We start from the raw sequence: 5,000 nt of genomic DNA on the forward strand, positions 1-5,000 counted from the left end.
TCTAGTCAAGGCAAGGAAAGGTTAGGCCGGTGAAGCAGAGCTTGGGAGTCGCAGAGGGCAGGACGAGAGTTCTAGACCAGCCCTAGGGCTCCCAGGCCAGCCTGGGCTACAGGACCCCGCACGGAAAAAGCAAACCCCAACAACCGTCCCAAACCCCAAATCAACAAACCAATAAACAAGCAAGAAGGGCGACGCTGGTGGTAACTTTTTTTTGTTTTGTTTTGTTTTTTTTGTTTTTTGGTTTCTCTGTAGCTTTGGAGCCTGTCCTGGAACTAGCTCTGTAGACCAGGCTGGTCTCGAACTCACAGAGATCCGCCTGTCTCTGCCTCCCGAGTGCTGGGATTAAAGGCGTGCGCCACCATCGCCCGCCCCCCCCCTTTTTTTTTAAAGATTTATTTATTATGTATACAACTTTCTGCCTCCACACACCAGAGGAGGACGCCAGATCTCTTTACAGATGGTTTGGAGCCACCATGTGGTTGCTGGGAATTGAACTCAGGACCTCTGGAAGAGCAGACAGTCTGAGCCATCTCTCAAGCCCCTGGTGGTAACATTTTAAATAGTAAGAAAAAGTGCAGATAATAAGATGGCCAAATCTCAAACTTCAGAAAAATTGCTTAATACTTTACATGATTGTCATAAAACTTTAGGTTGTCGCTCTAACTATAAAGAATATAAAATTATATTTTTCATACAGATGTTGAGCACAAATAAGGGGGCAAAATTGTGGACCTCACCAGTAGACATAAATTAAGCAGTCCAAAGCGAAAAAAGGTGGTTTGGGTTAATTACAGTCTGGAACTAGCTCTTGTAGACCAGGTAGCATCGAATTCACAGAGATCTGCCAGCCTCTGCCTCCCGAGTGCAGGATTAAGGGCGTGCGCCACCACCACCCCCCGCCCAGCTATTATAGTTTTTAAAGTGATTAATTATTCCTACAGTTTATCCGAAAAAGGAACATTTATTACCATAAATACATTTTCTTAGCAAGAGTTGGATGGGGACTGCTAATTAACAATTACTGTTAGGATATCTAAATGTTTAAAACTAGAGGCATGAATATTTCAACAGAAACCTGAAAAAGGTGTAATGATTAGGACCCGACTACTAAAGTGACAGTCATAGCTAGAAAATTAGGACACTTGATGACCCCGACGTGATTTGAACACGCAACCTTCTGATCTGGAGTCAGACGCGCTACCGTTGCGCCACGAGGCCTCCGTAAGGTCCAGATTTGACGGGTGTGGTGAACTGATGCCTCACCGCAGTGAGCACGGAGCGTGTGCACCGAGTGTGTCTGTCTCTTCAGGCTCGGTCTCGGGCTTTGCTCGCACGGTCCTCGGACCGAGGGAGGCTCGTGTTCACGTGGAAATGACCTCGGTTGAACGATGAGAAGTGCTTTGGTACGTTTGGCAGAAATGCAGATTCTTTAGTCTTGGACTACACTAAACTCACTCAGAGAAGCGACTTAAACGTTTGGAACGATTTTCCCCCCTAGGGATGATGTCATTATGGTATCACTGATTCCAAACAGAGTTTTAGATTTAATTCCAGCTGTGCTCGTGACAAAAACCAAAGCAAAACAAAGTCCATCTCATTTAGTTTCTCTAAATTTTGTTTTTCTTACTCGTACATATAGTTTAACACAGTCGCGCCGAAAAGGTACGCGAGAAAATAAATGTAAATAGGATTGAAGCAAAGCTACTTCTCATCTGCGTTGGTGGTATAGTGGTGAGCATAGCTGCCTTCCAAGCAGTTGACCCGGGTTCGATTCCCGGCCAACGCAGTTCCTCCTTTTTTTTCCCCCCCCTTTGCTGTCCAGAGAAACCTTAATCTCCAAGGTCTTGGTGTCCACGCTTGTCACTCCTTGTCCCTCCGGCCCCCAGGTTCCTGCAACATGCGTCCTGTACTTTCTCCTTGTGTGCACCCTGTGTGGAAACACTGACACTGCTCGGGTTGCGGGGCAAATCCAGACCCAGATGCCTGGGGAGGGCCAAAGCAAAGGTTGAATCAGCCTCTACATTCTTTGAGATATTAACCAGTAAAGCTCAGGCTGCGAATACTAGAATTACAATGGGGATTGGAAATATAACTATTGAGTGAGCATTAAGGGAAGTAATTGTAGTTGGGATAAAAAGTGAAAGTATCATCCCTTCTGGGCATAGTAAGGTTGATATAAGGTGGGACCGAAATATTGGTGTTCCTAGGAATGAGAAGACAAAGGCTAGGGTAATATTAAAGACTGCAGATGTCATTTTGGTAATTATGATGAAGATCATAATCTAATGAGTGGAAATCATTAATTTTATTTAAACTAATTACCAATCATTCTGTTTATTCTAGACTTTTGGGATCATTCATAGGTGAGGCCTAGGGCTAAAATAGTGATTAGAATAAATGCAATTAGGGCTGTGGAATTTAGGTTGGAGATTTGTAAGGCTCGTGGTAGGGGTAGCAGTCGGGCAATCTCTAAGTCAAATAATAGAAATGCAATTGCAACTAGGAAAAATTTTATAGAAAATGGGGTTTATTGGGTCAAACCCGATTCATAAGGGTTTGCTTTTTCTGTATATAAATTTAGATGAGACAGTCAGAAGGCTACTGAAATTAGAATTATAGATAAGGTGATGCTAATTCATAGAACTAATAGTATGTCAATTACTTTCTTCTAAGATAATTCTAGAGCTAACTGGTTGGAAGTCAGATGTACTGTTTATACTAAGAAAGTATGATCCTCATCAATAGATGGATACGTACAGGAATAATCATACTACGTCTACGAAGTGTCAGTATCATGCTGCTGCTTCAAAGCCAAAGTGGTGTTTGGATGTGAAATGGAATTTTAGTTGTCGAAGGGGGTAGATAGTAAGAAAAGTAGATCCAATAGTTACGTGGAGGCCGTGAAAGTTTGTTGCTGTTTAAAGTAAGTTGATCCACAGATTCTGTCTGACATGGAGAATGGGGTTTCGAAATATTCTGAGGCTTGTAGGAAGGTAATGTAAACTCCGAGTAGGATTGTAATTAGCAGGGCTTGATTTATATTATTACCTCCGCCCTCTATCCAGGCCATGGTGAGCTCATGTAACTGAGACTCCTGATTCCAGAGGGCTAATGTGTTGAGCAGAGGGACTTCTAGAGGGTGTTGTGGAACAAAACCTGTTGGTGGTCAACAACCTCCTAGGTCGTGTGTACGTACTAGGCTTGAGTGGTAAAAGGCTCAGAAAAAGCCTGCGAAAAAGAATACTTCGGATATGATAAAAAGGGTTATTCTGTAGCGTAATCCCTTTCGGACAATAGGTGAACGAAAACTTTGACATGTCCCTTCTCAGATAAAATCACGTCATTGGCTTATTGTAAGTATATTTGCTATTAATCCTAGAGATAGCAGGGTAAATGAGTTGCAGTGGAATCATATTACGAAGCCAGAAGTTAAGTAAGCAAATCCCTCAATTAAAAGCAACGAAAGGCAGTGCGCACTGTTTACTGGGATTGCGGAACAAAAAGAGTGCACTGCTTCTCCCCGTCGGGGAATCGAACCCCGGTCTCCCGCGTGACAGGCGGGGATACTAACCACTATACTAACGAGGAGTGAGCTGAAACAGGCTTACTCCGGATCCCTGATCTGGGTTCTCAGCAGAGGCTGCTCTGTGGTCTATTCCTCCAGCCACCCAGAGTGCTAATCAGAAATCCACGGCGGTAATCGATAGCATCGGAAAGTGAGTCTGCAGAAAGGCCAAAGACAGTAGGAGTGATCGAGAGGCACGGATGGTCTCCGAGGCTGGCGAAACCCAAGCTCTGACAATTCGTGGCTCTAAGAGGACCCAGAATATCTCCCGCCTCTCATCACCTGTCTCCCACAATAACAAGATGGATATTGGTAAAACTGATACCAGCCTCCAGCGTCCAAGGAGAGGTCCCTAGCAGGAAAGAAGAGAGCAGAAGTCGAGCGCCCTGCCTAAAACTGGAGGGTGTTCCGAACGTCAGCTCGGATTGTGCTAGTTAGAGCCTACAGGCTGCTTGGTGACGCGAACAAAAGTGCAAAGACAGGGCTCGTCCGGGATTTGAACCCGGGACCTCTCGCACCCGAAGCGAGAATCATACCCCTAGACCAACGAGCCGGCGTGCGACGAGCCCTGTGGACGCCCATAGAGGTCGTGTGCTACGTGTTCCGGTCTGGCCGACAGCCGGCCTGGGAGGAGGGCGGCTCGGAGACCGCCGGCCGCCAATCTCTCCGGCACAGGGGCCAAGGATCTCCGCCGGCTCGCGAGCTCCTAGGAAGTGGCGTTGAGGAAGTGGGAGGTGCAGGCTCGCTGTCCCCGCGCCTCCGTGCTGGGCGTTTTCCTTACGACTCGCGCGGTTCCTAACCCTGAGGTCTCCGCCTTCCTCTCCCTGCCCGGAGTCCTCCGGCCCAGACTTGAGCTTTGACGTTAATCCGTGGACCGGCTTGGCTTGGAGCCGTGCTGGGGACCGCGTCCTGGACTCCCTGGGTACGTTAGCCGTCCTGCAGCGACCTAGGACGGGGCTTCCGTAGTCCACCGTCTAGCCCCGCGACCCGTCCAGCAACGCCCAGCTAGAAGTCCCAGAGACCCAATGACTCCCTCGGGGGCGCTGCCAGCCCCGGCTCCTGGGCTCCCAGCTCGAAGCGTCCGAGTCCCTTCCACCCTGCTTGTCTAGCTTTCTCGTTCTGTCCCAGTGTAACTGGGTGTCTGCCGCCTGAAACGTGGGCAAAACCCGGGAACTGAGTCTTTATTCAGAGAAGACAATGAATTAACACCCTGAAAGGCCTGAGGGTCTGTTTCACATCTCGTTAGCCAGCGGATTACCTAGAAAGGAGAAACAAAGGCAGGGCTGAACTTCGCCTCTGTAGCCAGCCGCGCCGCTGAGATTCGTGGTGTTGGCGTTTTTCTCCTTGTCATTCGGTCTCCTTTCTCTCACTGGTTAGAGGAAGGGTTCACAGACGCCAAGGCCACGCCATTATGCATTCTTTTTAGCTCCCTACA

General features: G+C 47.6%; 4 non-coding genes across 4 annotated transcripts; 1 reads left to right on the forward strand and 3 right to left on the reverse strand.

The window, feature by feature from the left end:
• Nucleotides 1-1,146: 1,146 nt before the first annotated feature.
• Nucleotides 1,147-1,218, reverse strand: Trnaw-cca (transfer RNA tryptophan (anticodon CCA)). Its single transcript has one exon. It is a non-coding gene; the product is annotated as a tRNA-Trp (tRNA).
• A 496-nt stretch (nucleotides 1,219-1,714) lies between these two features.
• On the forward strand, nucleotides 1,715-1,786 carry Trnag-ucc (transfer RNA glycine (anticodon UCC)). Its single transcript has one exon. It is a non-coding gene; the product is annotated as a tRNA-Gly (tRNA).
• Nucleotides 1,787-3,516: 1,730 nt separating this feature from the next.
• On the reverse strand, nucleotides 3,517-3,588 carry Trnad-guc (transfer RNA aspartic acid (anticodon GUC)). The gene has a single exon. It is a non-coding gene; the product is annotated as a tRNA-Asp (tRNA).
• A 458-nt stretch (nucleotides 3,589-4,046) lies between these two features.
• Trnap-cgg (transfer RNA proline (anticodon CGG)) lies at nucleotides 4,047-4,118 on the reverse strand. The gene has a single exon. It is a non-coding gene; the product is annotated as a tRNA-Pro (tRNA).
• Between the last annotated feature and the right edge of the window lie 882 nt (nucleotides 4,119-5,000).

The sequence above is a fragment of the Alexandromys fortis genome, unplaced genomic scaffold (assembly GCF_014885135.2).
Source record: "Alexandromys fortis isolate MF-2015 unplaced genomic scaffold, M_Fortis_MF-2015_v1.1 scaffold_84, whole genome shotgun sequence".
Taxonomy (NCBI): Eukaryota; Metazoa; Chordata; class Mammalia; order Rodentia; family Cricetidae; genus Alexandromys; species Alexandromys fortis.